Genomic DNA, 21,848 nt, shown 5'->3' with positions numbered 1-21,848 from the left:
CGATGTTAATGTTAATGTGCACAGGAAGACCACTTTTCATAGGCAGTGGAAGGTAGCAGAAAACTTTGCCTGCATAGCCATCCGACTTGGTTTCTTTCATAACTCGAGGCTGGAGTACATCTTGTCTCATATCTATGAAAATACAACAATAAAGGATCAATAGATATAAAAAGATCTTGTTCTACATAACATTCTTGACCAGCTTCCTCAGCTAAAAAGAAGAAAGTAAGACCATTAAAACACGAGTGAATATAAAAACCCACACTTCTGGTCAAGAGGGACAGCCATACCTCCTACTGGCGCTAAACCTTCATATCTGAGAGCAATCTCTAAGGCGTCCCAATCGCCCATTGAAGAAGTGACCAGCCAGTGAACAGATCGGTCAAGCACTCTGTCGGACAGTCTGAGAAAATGACATACCTCTATGCTCTGCTTGTACCTCATCTGCAACACACGATTCATTCAGTACATTCTACATATTCACATATCTATATATTTTCTGGTAGCATTCTATAAATATTATTTAAGAGTATGTTATACATTGTTTGATGGTAACTTGAATGCACTATGGTAGTACCAAAAATATGCTATGTTAGTATCCTGGATACACAATAATAGCTAATATTAATAACAATAACAGTAACAGCTAACAACAATAGGATACACTCTGTCTTCACCTGCCAACTCCACCTGCCAATAGCGCTATCTTAGAAACCTAAAGCCCGTTTAAACTGTTAAATACGTTTAAACGCCTTCACTTCTATATCTAATTGTTTTTACACAAAATCTTTATTGACAAAATAAATAGCCAGGTAATGGAGCTGCTCCTACGGCAAGCAGACGAGGTCTAATAAATATGCAATGAGCCAGGCAATTGTCTGCAATGCACTTGTAGATAATTGGAATGGAGAAATATATTCAGAACACCTCTTTGCAGATAATTCAACTGAAGATTCCATAGTATCATTTTAATTTGCTTTCCCTAACTCTTTCGACAGTTTAAATTCAGTAATATATATCAAGAATATGGTTCAAAACATCTAACAATAGTATACACCTGCATGTTGTCTTTTTATATTGATATTCAACTTTTTCATAATGAAGCAATGCCATGTTTTGAACATTTCTTTTATTTTTAGCACCTAAGATTGTCATCTACAACAATGCTTGTGCATTACCCAGGTATGCTCTCAATCGAAATCCGGCCTTTTTCAGAGAGACAAAGTTTCTGGTATATAGATTTCACTGGCACAACCATACTGGTAAGCGGCGTATAAATATAGTCATCATAAATAGTATAACAGTATTTGGTAATAATGTTATATTACATTTTTTGCTATATTACAATATTTGCGTCATTGAGAGACGCATCTGTATTGCTGATCATGCTTGACTAATTCTGATTTCAGGATGCTGTGGTGGATATAATATAAATGCATACGACCATCTAAAAACTATCAACACTCAAGTTGAATCGCAACGGAACGCAACACTTGTGAAGCTAAAATCTTCTATAAGCTATCAGCATCAAGACAAATTCTTTCTTAGCTTACAAACATTCTTATCCTTCCGTAACATAATCCATTCACTTCAACTACGAGAGGCACTTACTAACTCTGAGTTTATTATTAAGCAGCTGGTACATGTATCTTTCCAAAAATAAACTTTGAATAAGGTGATTTGCAGTTAGAATTTATTAGTATTTTGAATGGCAATCTAAAAAGCTATTAATCTACCAGAATTTATTTTTCATCTTGCATTTTATCTCAGGGTTTGGTGTTAGCCAAATGTATAAAATTTTTTTACTTAAACCATTAGTTAATGTTTTTATTTATATTTTTTTATTTTGCTAGAAATAAAGCTGGTACCCACTTGGCATTTAATTCCTTGTTTAAAATCTGATTTTTTAAACATTTTTTATGGATATGTCCGAATGCCACTGTAGCAAAACTCCATAAGACTGATTGGTAACCAAGGGGATAATACATATTAGACAAGTTCAAATCATGAAAGGAATCTTGTGAAGCTTGTTGTTTGAGTTGCTTGTCCGCGGGCAGGCAACTCTAGCAAGGTTGTTAACATGATATGAACTAATGTTAGACATTCATGCAGTAACTTTCTTGTGCGGAAATACAGTCTTTTGACCCATCAAATACCATAGAACCTTACAATAGATCAGATACTATTGAACCTTATAATATATCAGATATCATAGAACTTTACAACTGATCAAATAACATAGAACAATAGAGAAAATTCATAGCTTTCTCTTGTGTTACTAACTACTAGTAATAGAGGTTTTGTCACAGCAGTAAGTAATATCAACTTGAACTGTATTTTTGTGCTACGCTAGGTAACTCTATGTGTAAACATAGAGTTACCTAGCGTAGCACAAAAAATGTATTAAAGTATAAATACAGCCGTCACTGTCTTTACCAATAAGATTCCACCATCATAGTTATATTACTCTACTTCAACCTTCCAAATCTAATGGTTAGTTATCGATACAACCTTTGCTGTACTCTAATTGTATGAAGGGCGAACCTGACAATAGCTCAGTTACCAGAGAACTTTGCAATTGATCAGGTACCATAGAGCCTTACAATTGATCAAGTACCAAAAACCTTACGATACATCAGGTACTACAGAGCCTTACAATATATCAGGTACCATAAAGCTTCATAATAGGTAAGATACCATAGAACCTAACAATATATCAGGTACAATAGATGATTGTTCAACTTATAAAATAAAGAAGTAACTTGTACTGGTAAATATCAGCATTACATACAATAGCTTAACACTTTCACTATATTTGAACCATTAATATTTAATTTAGCACTTACAAGTTAAGTAAAGTGCACAAACTAAACATAGTCAAAATAGAATAATATGACAAGTAAATTCGACACTGATGTTTATTTAAAAACAACTGTTTAAAACTATCTTGTGATGTCAATTCTGCATTGTCAGGTTGGCTGGTACCTTTGCAGTAGAGAACAGCGAGCTGACTTGTTGGATTTATCAGATCTTTTGGGAAGTTGAGATTTACCAGTAGGTGTTACTGGTATGCAAGCGTGTGACCTCATTAAGGTTGATAACAGCTTGTCCTCGCTGTCAAAGGCATGCAGAAGCATGAGGTTCCAAATGTCCTCTACTACTCTGAATGAAAGAAAAAATAACCATGTCACATAAAAACCAATCATATGTTAACTAGTTTCAAAAGAATTCTCAACTTTAACCAGATGTGAAGCAATTGAACAGTTTCTTTTTCAGTGAATAATTTTGTGAGCATACTCAATGAATAATATGCAACATGTGCATTCTATGCTATCATATGAGTCGTGTCCTTTTGTCTGTCTGAAACCACAATTACAGGTTTAGAAAAACAGTACATTGCGTAGGATTCGAATTTGCAACCTTAAATCCACTACACCCAAATAGAATAGATACCATAGAACCTTACAATATATCAGATACCATTGAACCTGATAATATATCAGATATCATAAAACTTTACAATCGGTCAGGTACCATAAAACTTTAAAATAGAGAAAATACATATCTTTCTATCAATGCTAGCCACTTATTAAAATTTACACGCAAAATAAAAATTACTTTTAGTCAGGAAAAATGGAACAACTCTAGGAACGTACGTCAAGCTGAATCATTATTTCGCAACTCATGAATTTATACTTTTGCTGATCGGAACTGCCTGCAAAATTGTCACAATTTATCGGTTGGCGACAACTGCAGATGGTGCAGGTATAGAACTTGGCATGAAAGTTTAGGTATAACTGACATTCCTCCTCGGCGAGCACTAAAGAAAACAGGGAAATGTGACAGTTCCATAATGCAACAGTGTATAGCAGCTCATCAGTTTACCACCTGAAAAAAAATATAACAGATCTCTTGTGTTACTAACTACTAGTATTAAATGTATTGTCACAGCAGTAAGTGATATCAACTTGAACTGTATTTTTGTGCTACGCTAGGTAACTCTATGTGTAAACATAGAGTTACCTAGCGTAGCACAAAAAATGTATTAAAGTATAAATACAGCCGTCACTGTCTTCACCAATAAAATTTTTACCATCATAGTTTTATTACTCTACTTCAACCTTCCAAATCTAATGGTTAGTTATCGATACAACATTTGCTGTACTCTAACTGTATGTAGGGCAAACCTGACATTAGCTCATTTACCATAGAACTTTGCAATTGATCAGGTACCATAGCACCTTACAATAGAGAAAATACATAGCTTTCTATCAATGTTAGTCACTTTTATATGTTTACACGCAAAATAAAACTCACCTTTAGTCAGGAAAAATGGAAAAACTTTAGAAACGTACCTCAAGCCTAATCATTATTTCGCAATTCATGAATTTACACTCTTGCTGATCAGAACTGCCTTCAAAATTGTCACAACCTATCGTGTGGCGATAACTGTAGATGGTGCAGGTGTAGAACTTGACATGAAAGTTTAGGTATAACTGACATTCCTCCACGGCGAGCACTAAAGAAAACAGGGAAATGTGACAGTTCCATAGTGCAACAGTGTATAGCAGCTCATCAGTTTACCACCTGAAAAAAATATAACAGATCTCTTGTGTTACTAACTACTAGTATTAGATGTTTTGTCACAGCAGTAAGTAATAGCCTATCAACTTGAGCTGTATTTTTGTGCTACGCTAGCAAACTCTATGTGTAAACATAGAGTTACCTAGCGCAGCACAAAAAATGTATTAAAGTATAAATACAGCCGTCACTGTCTTCACCAATAAGATTTTTACCATCATAGTTTTATTACTCTACTTCAACCTTCCAAATCTAATGGTTAGTTATCGATACAACCTTTGCTGTACTCTAACTGTATGAAGGGCGAACCTGACAATAGCTCAGTTACCATAGAATTTCGCAATTGATCAGGTACCATTGAGCCTTACAATTGATCAAGTACCAAAAACCTTACAATACATCAGGTACTACAGAGCCTTACAATATATCAGGTACCAAAAAGCTTTATAATAGATAAGATACCATAGAACCTAACAATATATCAGGTACAGTAGATGATTGTTCAACTTATAGAATAAAGAAGTAACTTGTACTGGTAAATATCAGCATTACATACAATAGCTTAACACTTTCACTATATCTGAACCATTAATATTTAATTTAGCACTTACAAGTTAAGTAAAGTGCACAAACTAAACATAGTCAAAATAGAATAATATGACAAGTAAATTCGACACTGATGTTTATTTAAAAACAACTGTTTAAAACTATCTTGTGATGTCAATTCTGCATTGTCAGGTTGGCTGGTACCTTTGCAGTAGAGAACAGCGAGCTGACTTGTTGGATTTATCAGATCTTTTGGGAAGTTGAGATTTACCAGTAGGTGTTACTGGTATGCAAGCGTGTGACCTCATTAAGGTTGATAACAGCTTGTCCTCGCTGTCAAAGGCATGCAGAAGCATAAGGTTCCAAATGTCCTCTGCTACTCTGAATTAAAGAAAAAATAACCATGTCATAAAAACCAATCATATGTTAACTAGTTTCAAAAGAATTCTCAACTTTAACCAGATGTGAAGCAATTGAACAGTTTCCTTTTCAGTGAATAATTTAGTGAGCATACTCAATGAATAATATGCAACATGTGCATTCTATGCTATCATAAGAGTCGTGTCTTTTTGTCTGTCTGAAACCACAATTACAGGTTTAGAAAAACATTACATTGCGTAGGATTCGAATTTGCAACCTTAAATCCGCTACACCGAAACAGATTAGCTACCATAGAACCTTACAATATATCAGATACCATTGAACCTTATAATATATCAGATATCATAAAACTTTACAATTGATCAGGTACCATAGAACCTTACAATCGAGAAAATAGTACCACAGAGCCTTACAATATATCAGATACCATAAAGCTTCATAATAGATAAGATACCATAGAACCTAACAATATATCAGGTACAATAGATGATTGTTCAACTTATAGAATAAAGAAGTAACTTGTACTGGTAAATATCAGCATTACTTACAAGAGCTTAACACTTTCACTATATCTGAACCAATAATATTTGAATTAGCACCTACAAGTTAAGTAAAAGTGCACAAACTAAACATAGTCAAAATAGAATAATATGGAAAGCAAATTCAACAGTCTTGTGTATTTGAAAACAACTGTTTTAAAACTGTCTTGTGGTGTCAATTCTGCATTGTCAGGTTGGCTGGTACCTTTGCAGTAGAGAACAGCGAGCTGACTTGTTGGATTTATCAGATCTTGTGGGAAGTTGAGCTTTTTACCAGTAGGTGTTACTGGTATGACAGTAAGCGGGTGTATGGTAACTGGTATGGTAAGCGTGTGACCTCATTAAGGTTGATAACAGCTTGTCCTCGCTGTCAAAGGCATGCAGAAGCATAAGGTTCCGGATGTCCTCTGCTACGCTGAATTAAAGAAAAAATAACCATGTCATAAAAACCAATCACATGTCAACTAGTTTCAAAAGTATTCTCAACTTCAACCAGATGTGAAGCAATTAAACAGTTTCTTTTTCAGTGAATAATAAAGTGAGCATACTCAATGAATAATATGCAACATGCGCATTCTATGCTATCATAAGTGTAGTGTCCTTTTTTCTGTCTGAAGCCACAATTAAAAGTTGGGAAAAATATTACAATGCGTAGGATTCGAATTTGCAACCTTCAATCCACTACACCCAAATAGAATAGATACCATAGAACCTTACAATATATCAGATACCATTGAACCTGATAATATATCAGATATCATAAAACTTTACAATCGGTCAGGTACCATAAAACTTTAAAATAGAGAAAATACATATCTTTCTATCAATGCTAGCCACTTATTAAAATTTACACGCAAAATAAAAATTACTTTTAGTCAGGAAAAATGGAACAACTCTAGGAACGTACCTCAAGCTGAATCATTATTTCGCAATTCATGAATTTATACTCTTGCTGATCGAAACTGCCTGCAAAATTGTCACAATCTATCGGGTGGCGATAACTGTAGATGGTGCAGGTATAGAACTTGGCATGAAAGTTTAGGTACAACTGACATTCCTCCTCGGCGAGCACTAAAGAAAACAGGGAAATGTGACAGTTCCATAGTGCAACAGTGTATAGCGGCTCATCAGTTTACCACCTCAAAAAAATATAACAGATCTCTTGTGTTACTAACTACTAGTAAAAGAGGTTTTGTCACAGCAGTAAATAATATCAACTTGAACTGTATTTTTGTGCTACGCTAGGTAATTCTATGTGTAAACATAGAGTTACCTAGCGTAGCACAAAAAATGTATTAAAGTATAAATACCGCCGTCACTGTCTTTACCAATAAGATTTTACCATCATAGTTTTATTACTCTACTTCAACCTTCCAAATCTAATGGTTAGTTATCGATACAACATTTGCTGTACTCTAACTGTATGTAGGGCAAACCTGACATTAGCTCATTTACCATAGAACTTTGCAATTGATCAGGTACCATAGCACCTTACAATAGAGAAAATACATAGCTTTCTATCAATGCTAGTCACTTTTATATGTTTACACGCAAAATAAAAATCACCTTTAGTCAGGAAAAATGGAAAAACTTTAGAAACGTACCTCAAGCCTAATCATTATTTCGCAATTCATGAATTTACACTCTTGCTGATCAGAACTGCCTTCAAAATTGTCACAACCTATCGTGTGGCGATAACTGTAGATGGTGCAGGTGTAGAACTTGGCATGAAAGTTTAGGTATAACTGACATTCCTCCACGGCGAGCACTAAAGAAAACAGGGAAATGTGACAGTTCCATAGTGCAACAGTGTATAGCAGCTCATCAGTTTACCACCTGAAAAAAAATATAACAGATCTCTTGTGTTACTAACTACTAGTATTAGATGTTTTGTCACAGCAGTAAGTAATAGCCTATCAACTTGAGCTGTATTTTTGTGCTACGCTAGCAAACTCTATGTGTAAACATAGAGTTACCTAGCGCAGCACAAAAAATGTATTAAAGTATAAATACAGCCGTCACTGTCTTCACCAATAAGATTTTTACCATCATAGTTTTATTACTCTACTTCAACCTTCCAAATCTAATGGTTAGTTATCGATACAACCTTTGCTGTACTCTAACTGTATGAAGGGCGAACCTGACAATAGCTCAGTTACCATAGAATTTCGCAATTGATCAGGTACCATTGAGCCTTACAATTGATCAAGTACCAAAAACCTTACAATACATCAGGTACTACAGAGCCTTACAATATATCAGGTACCAAAAAGCTTTATAATAGATAAGATACCATAGAACCTAACAATATATCAGGTACAGTAGATGATTGTTCAACTTATAGAATAAAGAAATAACTTGTACTGGTAAATATCAGCATTACATACAATAGCTTAACACTTTCACTATATCTGAACCATTAATATTTAATTTAGCACTTACAAGTTAAGTAAAGTGCACAAACTAAACATAGTCAAAATAGAATAATATGACAAGTAAATTCGACACTGATGTTTATTTAAAAACAACTGTTTAAAACTATCTTGTGATGTCCATTCTGCATTGTCAGGTTGGCTGGTACCTTTGCAGTAGAGAACAGCGAGCTGACTTGTTGGATTTATGAGATCTTTTGGGAAGTTGAGATTTACCAGTAGGTGTTACTGGTATGCAAGCGTGTGACCTCATTAAGGTTGATAACAGCTTGTCCTCGCTGTCAAAGGCATGCAGAAGCATAAGGTTCCAAATGTCCTCTGCTACTCTGAATTAAAGAAAAAATAACCATGTCATAAAAACCAATCATATGTTAACTAGTTTCAAAAGAATTCTCAACTTTAACCAGATGTGAAGCAATTGAACAGTTTCTTTATCAGTGAATAATTTAGTGAGCATACTCAATGAATAATATGCAACATGTGCATTCTATGCTATCATAAGAGTCGTGTCTTTTTGTCTGTCTGAAACCACAATTACAGGTTTAGAAAAACATTACAATGCGTAGGATTCGAATTTGCAACCTTAAATCCGCTACACCGAAACAGATTAGCTACCATAGAACCTTACAATATATCAGATACCATTGAACCTTATAATATATCAGATATCATAAAACTTTACAATTGATCAGGTACCATAGAACCTTACAATCGAGAAAATAGTACCACAGAGCTTTACAATATATCAGATACCATAAAGCTTCATAATAGATAAGATACCATAGAACCTAACAATATATCAGGTACAATAGATGATTGTTCAACTTATAGAATAAAGAAGTAACTTGTACTGGTAAATATCAGCATTACTTACAAGAGCTTAACACTTTCACTATATCTGAACCAATAATATTTGAATTAGCACCTACAAGTTAAGTAAAAGTGCACAAACTAAACATAGTCAAAATAGAATAATATGGAAAGCAAATTCAACAGTCTTGTGTATTTGAAAACAACTGTTTTAAAACTGTCTTGTGGTGTCAATTCTGCATTGTCAGGTTGGCTGGTACCTTTGCAGTAGAGAACAGCGAGCTGACTTGTTGGATTTATCAGATCTTGTGGGAAGTTGAGCTTTTTACCAGTAGGTGTTACTGGTATGACAGTAAGCGGGTGTATGGTAACTGGTATGGTAAGCGTGTGACCTCATTAAGGTTGATAACAGCTTGTCCTCGCTGTCAAAGGCATGCAGAAGCATAAGGTTCCGGATGTCCTCTGCTACGCTGAATTAAAGAAAAAATAACCATGTCATAAAAACCAATCACATGTCAACTAGTTTCAAAAGTATTCTCAACTTCAACCAGATGTGAAGCAATTAAACAGTTTCTTTTTCAGTGAATAATAAAGTGAGCATACTCAATGAATAATATGCAACATGCGCATTCTATGCTATCATAAGTGTAGTGTCCTTTTTTCTGTCTGAAGCCACAATTAAAAGTTGGGAAAAATATTACAATGCGTAGGATTCGAATTTGCAACCTTCAATCCACTACACCCAAATAGAATAGATACCATAGAACCTTACAATATATCAGATACCATTGAACCTGATAATATATCAGATATCATAAAACTTTACAATCGGTCAGGTACCATAAAACTTTAAAATAGAGAAAATACATATCTTTCTATCAATGCTAGCCACTTATTAAAATTTACACGCAAAATAAAAATTACTTTTAGTCAGGAAAAATGGAACAACTCTAGGAACGTACCTCAAGCTGAATCATTATTTCGCAATTCATGAATTTATACTCTTGCTGATCGAAACTGCCTGCAAAATTGTCACAATCTATCGGGTGGCGATAACTGTAGATGGTGCAGGTATAGAACTTGGCATGAAAGTTTAGGTACAACTGACATTCCTCCTCGGCGAGCACTAAAGAAAACAGGGAAATGTGACAGTTCCATAGTGCAACAGTGTATAGCGGCTCATCAGTTTACCACCTCAAAAAAATATAACAGATCTCTTGTGTTACTAACTACTAGTAAAAGAGGTTTTGTCACAGCAGTAAATAATATCAACTTGAACTGTATTTTTGTGCTACGCTAGGTAATTCTATGTGTAAACATAGAGTTACCTAGCGTAGCACAAAAAATGTATTAAAGTATAAATACCGCCGTCACTGTCTTTACCAATAAGATTTTACCATCATAGTTTTATTACTCTACTTCAACCTTCCAAATCTAATGGTTAGTTATCGATACAACATTTGCTGTACTCTAACTGTATGTAGGGCAAACCTGACATTAGCTCATTTACCATAGAACTTTGCAATTGATCAGGTACCATAGCACCTTACAATAGAGAAAATACATAGCTTTCTATCAATGCTAGTCACTTTTATATGTTTACACGCAAAATAAAAATCACCTTTAGTCAGGAAAAATGGAAAAACTTTAGAAACGTACCTCAAGCCTAATCATTATTTCGCAATTCATGAATTTACACTCTTGCTGATCAGAACTGCCTTCAAAATTGTCACAACCTATCGTGTGGCGATAACTGTAGATGGTGCAGGTGTAGAACTTGGCATGAAAGTTTAGGTATAACTGACATTCCTCCACGGCGAGCACTAAAGAAAACAGGGAAATGTGACAGTTCCATAGTGCAACAGTGTATAGCAGCTCATCAGTTTACCACCTGAAAAAAAATATAACAGATCTCTTGTGTTACTAACTACTAGTATTAGATGTTTTGTCACAGCAGTAAGTAATAGCCTATCAACTTGAGCTGTATTTTTGTGCTACGCTAGCAAACTCTATGTGTAAACATAGAGTTACCTAGCGCAGCACAAAAAATGTATTAAAGTATAAATACAGCCGTCACTGTCTTCACCAATAAGATTTTTACCATCATAGTTTTATTACTCTACTTCAACCTTCCAAATCTAATGGTTAGTTATCGATACAACCTTTGCTGTACTCTAACTGTATGAAGGGCGAACCTGACAATAGCTCAGTTACCATAGAATTTCGCAATTGATCAGGTACCATTGAGCCTTACAATTGATCAAGTACCAAAAACCTTACAATACATCAGGTACTACAGAGCCTTACAATATATCAGGTACCAAAAAGCTTTATAATAGATAAGATACCATAGAACCTAACAATATATCAGGTACAGTAGATGATTGTTCAACTTATAGAATAAAGAAATAACTTGTACTGGTAAATATCAGCATTACATACAATAGCTTAACACTTTCACTATATCTGAACCATTAATATTTAATTTAGCACTTACAAGTTAAGTAAAGTGCACAAACTAAACATAGTCAAAATAGAATAATATGACAAGTAAATTCGACACTGATGTTTATTTAAAAACAACTGTTTAAAACTATCTTGTGATGTCCATTCTGCATTGTCAGGTTGGCTGGTACCTTTGCAGTAGAGAACAGCGAGCTGACTTGTTGGATTTATGAGATCTTTTGGGAAGTTGAGATTTACCAGTAGGTGTTACTGGTATGCAAGCGTGTGACCTCATTAAGGTTGATAACAGCTTGTCCTCGCTGTCAAAGGCATGCAGAAGCATAAGGTTCCAAATGTCCTCTGCTACTCTGAATTAAAGAAAAAATAACCATGTCATAAAAACCAATCATATGTTAACTAGTTTCAAAAGAATTCTCAACTTTAACCAGATGTGAAGCAATTGAACAGTTTCTTTATCAGTGAATAATTTAGTGAGCATACTCAATGAATAATATGCAACATGTGCATTCTATGCTATCATAAGAGTCGTGTCTTTTTGTCTGTCTGAAACCACAATTACAGGTTTAGAAAAACATTACAATGCGTAGGATTCGAATTTGCAACCTTAAATCCGCTACACCGAAACAGATTAGCTACCATAGAACCTTACAATATATCAGATACCATTGAACCTTATAATATATCAGATATCATAAAACTTTACAATTGATCAGGTACCATAGAACCTTACAATCGAGAAAATAGTACCACAGAGCTTTACAATATATCAGATACCATAAAGCTTCATAATAGATAAGATACCATAGAACCTAACAATATATCAGGTACAATAGATGATTGTTCAACTTATAGAATAAAGAAGTAACTTGTACTGGTAAATATCAGCATTACTTACAAGAGCTTAACACTTTCACTATATCTGAACCAATAATATTTGAATTAGCACCTACAAGTTAAGTAAAAGTGCACAAACTAAACATAGTCAAAATAGAATAATATGGAAAGCAAATTCAACAGTCTTGTGTATTTGAAAACAACTGTTTTAAAACTGTCTTGTGGTGTCAATTCTGCATTGTCAGGTTGGCTGGTACCTTTGCAGTAGAGAACAGCGAGCTGACTTGTTGGATTTATCAGATCTTGTGGGAAGTTGAGCTTTTTACCAGTAGGTGTTACTGGTATGACAGTAAGCGGGTGTATGGTAACTGGTATGGTAAGCGTGTGACCTCATTAAGGTTGATAACAGCTTGTCCTCGCTGTCAAAGGCATGCAGAAGCATAAGGTTCCGGATGTCCTCTGCTACGCTGAATTAAAGAAAAAATAACCATGTCATAAAAACCAATCACATGTCAACTAGTTTCAAAAGTATTCTCAACTTCAACCAGATGTGAAGCAATTAAACAGTTTCTTTTTCAGTGAATAATAAAGTGAGCATACTCAATGAATAATATGCAACATGCGCATTCTATGCTATCATAAGTGTAGTGTCCTTTTTTCTGTCTGAAGCCACAATTAAAAGTTGGGAAAAATATTACAATGCGTAGGATTCGAATTTGCAACCTTCAATCCACTACACCCAAATAGAATAGATACCATAGAACCTTACAATATATCAGATACCATTGAACCTGATAATATATCAGATATCATAAAACTTTACAATCGGTCAGGTACCATAAAACTTTAAAATAGAGAAAATACATATCTTTCTATCAATGCTAGCCACTTATTAAAATTTACACGCAAAATAAAAATTACTTTTAGTCAGGAAAAATGGAACAACTCTAGGAACGTACCTCAAGCTGAATCATTATTTCGCAATTCATGAATTTATACTCTTGCTGATCGAAACTGCCTGCAAAATTGTCACAATCTATCGGGTGGCGATAACTGTAGATGGTGCAGGTATAGAACTTGGCATGAAAGTTTAGGTACAACTGACATTCCTCCTCGGCGAGCACTAAAGAAAACAGGGAAATGTGACAGTTCCATAGTGCAACAGTGTATAGCGGCTCATCAGTTTACCACCTCAAAAAAATATAACAGATCTCTTGTGTTACTAACTACTAGTAAAAGAGGTTTTGTCACAGCAGTAAATAATATCAACTTGAACTGTATTTTTGTGCTACGCTAGGTAATTCTATGTGTAAACATAGAGTTACCTAGCGTAGCACAAAAAATGTATTAAAGTATAAATACCGCCGTCACTGTCTTTACCAATAAGATTTTACCATCATAGTTTTATTACTCTACTTCAACCTTCCAAATCTAATGGTTAGTTATCGATACAACATTTGCTGTACTCTAACTGTATGTAGGGCAAACCTGACATTAGCTCATTTACCATAGAACTTTGCAATTGATCAGGTACCATAGCACCTTACAATAGAAAAAATACATAGCTTTCTATCAATGCTAGTCACTTTTATATGTTTACACGCAAAATAAAAATCACCTTTAGTCAGGAAAAATGGAAAAACTTTAGAAACGTACCTCAAGCCTAATCATTATTTCGCAATTCATGAATTTACACTCTTGCTGATCAGAACTGCCTTCAAAATTGTCACAACCTATCGTGTGGCGATAACTGTAGATGGTGCAGGTGTAGAACTTGGCATGAAAGTTTAGGTATAACTGACATTCCTCCACGGCGAGCACTAAAGAAAACAGGGAAATGTGACAGTTCCATAGTGCAACAGTGTATAGCAGCTCATCAGTTTACCACCTGAAAAAAAATATAACAGATCTCTTGTGTTACTAACTACTAGTATTAGATGTTTTGTCACAGCAGTAAGTAATAGCCTATCAACTTGAGCTGTATTTTTGTGCTACGCTAGCAAACTCTATGTGTAAACATAGAGTTACCTAGCGCAGCACAAAAAATGTATTAAAGTATAAATACAGCCGTCACTGTCTTCACCAATAAGATTTTTACCATCATAGTTTTATTACTCTACTTCAACCTTCCAAATCTAATGGTTAGTTATCGATACAACCTTTGCTGTACTCTAACTGTATGAAGGGCGAACCTGACAATAGCTCAGTTACCATAGAATTTCGCGATTGATCAGGTACCATTGAGCCTTACAATTGATCAAGTACCAAAAACCTTACAATACATCAGGTACTACAGAGCCTTACAATATATCAGGTACCAAAAAGCTTTATAATAGATAAGATACCATAGAACCTAACAATATATCAGGTACAGTAGATGATTGTTCAACTTATAGAATAAAGAAATAACTTGTACTGGTAAATATCAGCATTACATACAATAGCTTAACACTTTCACTATATCTGAACCATTAATATTTAATTTAGCACTTACAAGTTAAGTAAAGTGCACAAACTAAACATAGTCAAAATAGAATAATATGACAAGTAAATTCGACACTGATGTTTATTTAAAAACAACTGTTTAAAACTATCTTGTGATGTCCATTCTGCATTGTCAGGTTGGCTGGTACCTTTGCAGTAGAGAACAGCGAGCTGACTTGTTGGATTTATGAGATCTTTTGGGAAGTTGAGATTTACCAGTAGGTGTTACTGGTATGCAAGCGTGTGACCTCATTAAGGTTGATAACAGCTTGTCCTCGCTGTCAAAGGCATGCAGAAGCATAAGGTTCCAAATGTCCTCTGCTACTCTGAATTAAAGAAAAAATAACCATGTCATAAAAACCAATCATATGTTAACTAGTTTCAAAAGAATTCTCAACTTTAACCAGATGTGAAGCAATTGAACAGTTTCTTTATCAGTGAATAATTTAGTGAGCATACTCAATGAATAATATGCAACATGTGCATTCTATGCTATCATAAGAGTCGTGTCTTTTTGTCTGTCTGAAACCACAATTACAGGTTTAGAAAAACATTACATTGCGTAGGATTCGAATTTGCAACCTTAAATCCGCTACACCGAAACAGATTAGCTACCATAGAACCTTACAATATATCAGATACCATTGAACCTTATAATATATCAGATATCATAAAACTTTACAATTGATCAGGTACCATAGAACCTTACAATCGAGAAAATAGTACCACAGAGCTTTACAATATATCAGATACCATAAAGCTTCATAATAGATAAGATACCATAGAACCTAACAATATATCAGGTACAATAGATGATTGTTCAACTTATAGAATAAAGAAGTAACTTGTACTGGTAAATATCAGCATTACTTACAAGAGCTTAACACTTTCACTATATCTGAACCAATAATATTTGAATTAGCACCTACAAGTTAAGTAAAAGTGCACAAACTAAACATAGTCAAAATAGAATAATATGGAAAGCAAATTCAACAGTCTTGTGTATTTGAAAACAACTGTTTTAAAACTGTCTTGTGGTGTCAATTCTGCATTGTCAGGTTGGCTGGTACCTTTGCAGTAGAGAACAGCGAGCTGACTTGTTGGATTTATCAGATCTTGTGGGAAGTTGAGCTTTTTACCAGTAGGTGTTACTGGTATGACAGTAAGCGGGTGTATGGTAACTGGTATGGTAAGCGTGTGACCTCATTAAGGTTGATAACAGCTTGTCCTCGCTGTCAAAGGCATGCAGAAGCATAAGGTTCCGGATGTCCTCTGCTACGCTGAATTAAAGAAAAAATAACCATGTCATAAAAACCAATCACATGTCAACTAGTTTCAAAAGTATTCTCAACTTCAACCAGATGTGAAGCAATTAAACAGTTTCTTTTTCAGTGAATAATAAAGTGAGCATACTCAATGAATAATATGCAACATGCGCATTCTATGCTATCATAAGTGTAGTGTCCTTTTTTCTGTCTGAAGCCACAATTAAAAGTTGGGAAAAATATTACAATGCGTAGGATTCGAATTTGCAACCTTCAATCCACTACACCCAAATAGAATAGATACCATAGAACCTTACAATATATCAGATACCATTGAACCTGATAATATATCAGATATCATAAAACTTTACAATCGGTCAGGTACCATAAAACTTTAAAATAGAGAAAATACATATCTTTCTATCAATGCTAGCCACTTATTAAAATTTACACGCAAAATAAAAATTACTTTAAGTCAGGAAAAATGGAACAACTCTAGGAACGTACCTCAAGCTGAATCATTATTTCGCAATTCATGAATTTATACTCTTGCTGATCGAAACTGCCTGCAAAATTGTCACAATCTATCGGGTGGCGATAACTGTAGATGGTGCAGGTATAGAACTTGGCATGAAAGTTTAGGTATAACTGACATTCCTCCTCGGCGAGCACTAAAGAAAACAGGGAAATGTGACAGTTCCATAGTGCAACAGTGTATAGCGGCTCATCAGTTTACCACCTCAAAAAAATATAACAGATATCTTGTGTTACTAACTACTAGTAAAAGAGGTTTTGTCACAGCAGTAAATAATATCAACTTGAACTGTATTTTTGTGCTACGCTAGGTAATTCTATGTGTAAACATAGAGTTACCTAGCGTAGCACAAAAAAATGTATTAAAGTATAAATACCGCCGTCACTGTCTTTACCAATAAGATTTTACCATCATAGTTTTATTACTCTACTTCAACCTTCCAAATCTAATGGTTAGTTATCGATACAACATTTGCTGTACTCTAACTGTATGTAGGGCAAACCTGACATTAGCTCATTTACCATAGAACTTTGCAATTGATCAGGTACCATAGCACCTTACAATAGAGAAAATACATAGCTTTCTATCAATGCTAGTCACTTTTATATGTTTACACGCAAAATAAAAATCACCTTTAGTCAGGAAAAATGGAAAAACTTTAGAAACGTACCTCAAGCCTAATCATTATTTCGCAATTCATGAATTTACACTCTTGCTGATCAGAACTGCCTTCAAAATTGTCACAACCTACCGTGTGGCGATAACTGTAGATGGTGCAGGTATAGAACTTGGCATGAAAGTTTAGGTATAACTGACATTCCTCCACGGCGAGCACTAAGGAAAAAAGGGAAATGTGACAGTTCCATAGTGCAACAGTGTATAGCAGCTCATCAGTTTACCACCTGAAAAAAAATATAACAGATCTCTTGTGTTACTAACTACTAGTATTAGATGTTTTGTCACAGCAGTAAGTAATAGCCTATCAACTTGAGCTGTATTTTTGTGCTACGCTAGCAAACTCTATGTGTAAACATAGAGTTACCTAGCGCAGCACAAAAAATGTATTAAAGTATAAATACAGCCGTCACTGTCTTCACCAATAAGATTTTTACCATCATAGTTTTATTACTCTACTTCAACCTTCCAAATCTAATGGTTAGTTATCGATACAACCTTTGCTGTACTCTAACTGTATGAAGGGCGAACCTGACAATAGCTCAGTTACCATAGAATTTCGCGATTGATCAGGTACCATTGAGCCTTACAATTGATCAAGTACCAAAAACCTTACAGTACATCAGGTACTACAGAGCCTTACAATATATCAGGTACCAAAAAGCTTTATAATAGATAAGATACCATAGAACCTAACAATATATCAGGTACAGTAGATGATTGTTCAACTTATAGAATAAAGAAGTAACTTGTACTGGTAAATATCAGCATTACATACAATAGCTTAACACTTTCACTATATCTGAACCATTAATATTTAATTTAGCACTTACAAGTTAAGTAAAGTGCACAAACTAAACATAGTCAAAATAGAATAATATGACAAGTAAATTCGACACTGATGTTTATTTAAAAACAACTGTTTAAAACTATCTTGTGATGTCAATTCTGCATTGTCAGGTTGGCTGGTACCTTTGCAGTAGAGAACAGCGAGCTGACTTGTTGGATTTATCAGATCTTTTGGGAAGTTGAGATTTACCAGTAGGTGTTACTGGTATGCAAGCGTGTGACCTCATTAAGGTTGATAACAGCTTGTCCTCGCTGTCAAAGGCATGCAGAAGCATAAGGTTCCAAATGTCCTCTGCTACTCTGAATTAAAGAAAAAATAACCATGTCATAAAAACCAATCATATGTTAACTAGTTTCAAAAGAATTCTCAACTTTAACCAGATGTGAAGCAATTGAACAGTTTCTTTTTCAGTGAATAATTTAGTGAGCATACTCAATGAATAATATGCAACATGTGCATTCTATGCTATCATAAGAGTCGTGTCTTTTTGTCTGTCTGAAACCACAATTACAGGTTTAGAAAAACATTACATTGCGTAGGATTCGAATTTGCAACCTTAAATCCGCTACACCGAAACAGATTAGCTACCATAGAACCTTACAATATATCAGATACCATTGAACCTTATAATATATCAGATATCATAAAACTTTACAATTGATCAGGTACCATAGAACCTTACAATCGAGAAAATAGTACCACAGAGCCTTACAATATATCAGAAACCATAAAGCTTCATAATAGATAAGATACCATAGAACCTAACAATATATCAGGTACAATAGATGATTGTTCAACTTATAGAATAAAGAAGTAACTTGTACTGGTAAATATCAGCATTACTTACAAGAGCTTAACACTTTCACTATATATGAACCAATAATATTTGAATTAGCACCTACAAGTTAAGTAAAAGTGCACAAACTAAACATAGTCAAAATAGAATAATATGGAAAGCAAATTCAACAGTCTTGTGTATTTGAAAACAACTGTTTTAAAACTGTCTTGTGGTGTCAATTCTGCATTGTCAGGTTGGCTGGTACCTTTGCAGTAGAGAACAGCGAGCTGACTTGTTGGATTTATCAGATCTTGTGGGAAGTTGAGCTTTTTACCAGTAGGTGTTACTGGTATGACAGTAAGCGGGTGTATGGTAACTGGTATGGTAAGCGTGTGACCTCATTAAGGTTGATAACAGCTTGTCCTCGCTGTCAAAGGCATGCAGAAGCATAAGGTTCCGGATGTCCTCTGCTACTCTGAATTAAAGAAAAAATAACCATGTCATAAAAACCAATCATATGTCAACTAGTTTCAAAAGTATTCTCAACTTCAACCAGATGTGAAGCAATTAAACAGTTTCTTTTTCAGTAAATAATAAAGTGAGCATACTCAATGAATAATATGCAACATGTGCAATCTATGCTATCACAAGAGTCGTGTCTTTTTGTCTGTCTGAAACCACAATTAAATGTTTGGAAAAATATTACATTGCTTAGGATTTGAATTTGCACCCTTCAATCCACTACACCCAAATAGATTAGATACCATAGAACCTTACAATATATCAGATACCATTGAACCTTATAATATAATATATATCATAAAACTTTACAATTGATCAGGTACCATAGAACCTTACAATCGAGAAAATACATAGCTTTCTATCATTGCTAGTCACTTTTTTATGTTTAAACGCAAAATAAAAATTCCCTTTAGTCAGGAAAAATGAAACGAACTCTAGGAACGTACCTCAAGCTGAATCATTATTTCGCAATTCATGAATTTATACTCTTGCTGATCAGAACTGCCTTCAAAATGGTCACAATCTATCGTGTGGCGATAGCTGTAGATGGTGCAGGTATAGAACTTGACATGAAAGTTTAGGTATAACTGACATTCCTCCACGGTGAGCACTAAAGAAAACAGGGAAATGTGACAGTTCCATAGTGCAACAGTGTATAGCAGCTCATCAGTTTACCACCTGAAAAAAAATATAACAGATCTCTTGTGTTACTAACTACTAGTAATAGATGTTTTGTCACAGCAGTAAGTAATAGCCTATCAACTTGAGCTGTATTTTTGTGCTACGCTAGCGAACTCTATGTGTAAACATAGAGTTACCTAGCATAGCACAAAAAATGTATTAAAGTATAAATACCGCCGTCACTGTCTTTACCAATAAGATTTTACCATCATAGTTTTATTACTCTACTTCAACCTTCTAAATCTAATGGTTAGTTATCGATACAACCTTTGCTGTACTCTAACTGTATGAAGGGCGAACCTGACAATAGCTCAGTTACCATAGAACTTGGCAATTGATCAGGTACCATAGAGCCTTACAATTGATCAAATACCAAAAACCTTACAATAGCTCAGGTATTACAGAGCTTTACAATATACAGTTGCACTGCGCTAAACATGGTAACACTATGTAAGAAAACAACTAAATATTACTTTGTAAATACATATAAACAGAGTAAAACAGATTAACAAGCAAACAGTGATTATCCTACTGCCTATGTGAAGGTATCTAACCACTCACCATGATCTCTACTAAATAGAAGAGAGCACTCCTTGATAAGCCTGGTCTGAGGCATCAAAACCCATTCAGCTCACGTCACAAAAGTACCTGGAATGATAACAGAACCATCACATGTAGCACTACACTAAACTTGGTAACACTATGTAAGAAAACAACTACATATCACTTTATAAATCCCTATGGCCAGAGTGAAACATGTTAACAAGCAAACGGTGATTTTCCAGCAAAATGTGTGAATGTATGTAACCACCCACTATGACCTCTACTAAATGGAAGAGAGCACTGTTTGATAAGTCTGGCGTGAGGAATTAAAACCCATTCAGATCGCATCACAAAAGTACCTAGAAAGGTAACTGAACCATCACATGTAGCGGTGCACTAAACATGGTAACACTATGTAAGAAAACAACTAAATATCACTTTGTAAATACAAATAACCAGAGTGAAACAGATTAACAAGCAAACAGTGATTATCCTACTGCCTATGTGAAGCTATCTAACAACTCACCATGATTTCTGCTAAATAGAAGAGAGCACTCCTTGATAAGCTTGGTCTGAGGCATCAAAACCCATTCAGATCCCGTCACAAAAGTACCTGGAAAGGTAACTGAACCATCACATGCAGCACTGCAATAAACTTGGTAACACTATATAAGAAAACAACTAAATATCACTTCATAATTACATACAACCAGAGTAAAACATATTAACAAGCAAATCGTGATTATCCTGCTAATGGAGTGAAGGTATCTAACAACTCACCATGATCTCTACTGAATGGAAGAGGGCACTTGATAATCCAGTGTGAGGCATCAAAACCCACTCATATCATGTCACAAAAGTACCTGGAAAGGTAACTGAACCATCACATGTAGCGGTGCATTAAACATGGTAACACTATGTAAGAA

The sequence above is a fragment of the Watersipora subatra genome, unplaced genomic scaffold (assembly GCF_963576615.1).
Source record: "Watersipora subatra unplaced genomic scaffold, tzWatSuba1.1 SCAFFOLD_90, whole genome shotgun sequence".
Classification (NCBI taxonomy): domain Eukaryota; kingdom Metazoa; phylum Bryozoa; class Gymnolaemata; order Cheilostomatida; family Watersiporidae; genus Watersipora; species Watersipora subatra.
Note: the sequence above shows the minus strand (reverse complement) of the source record.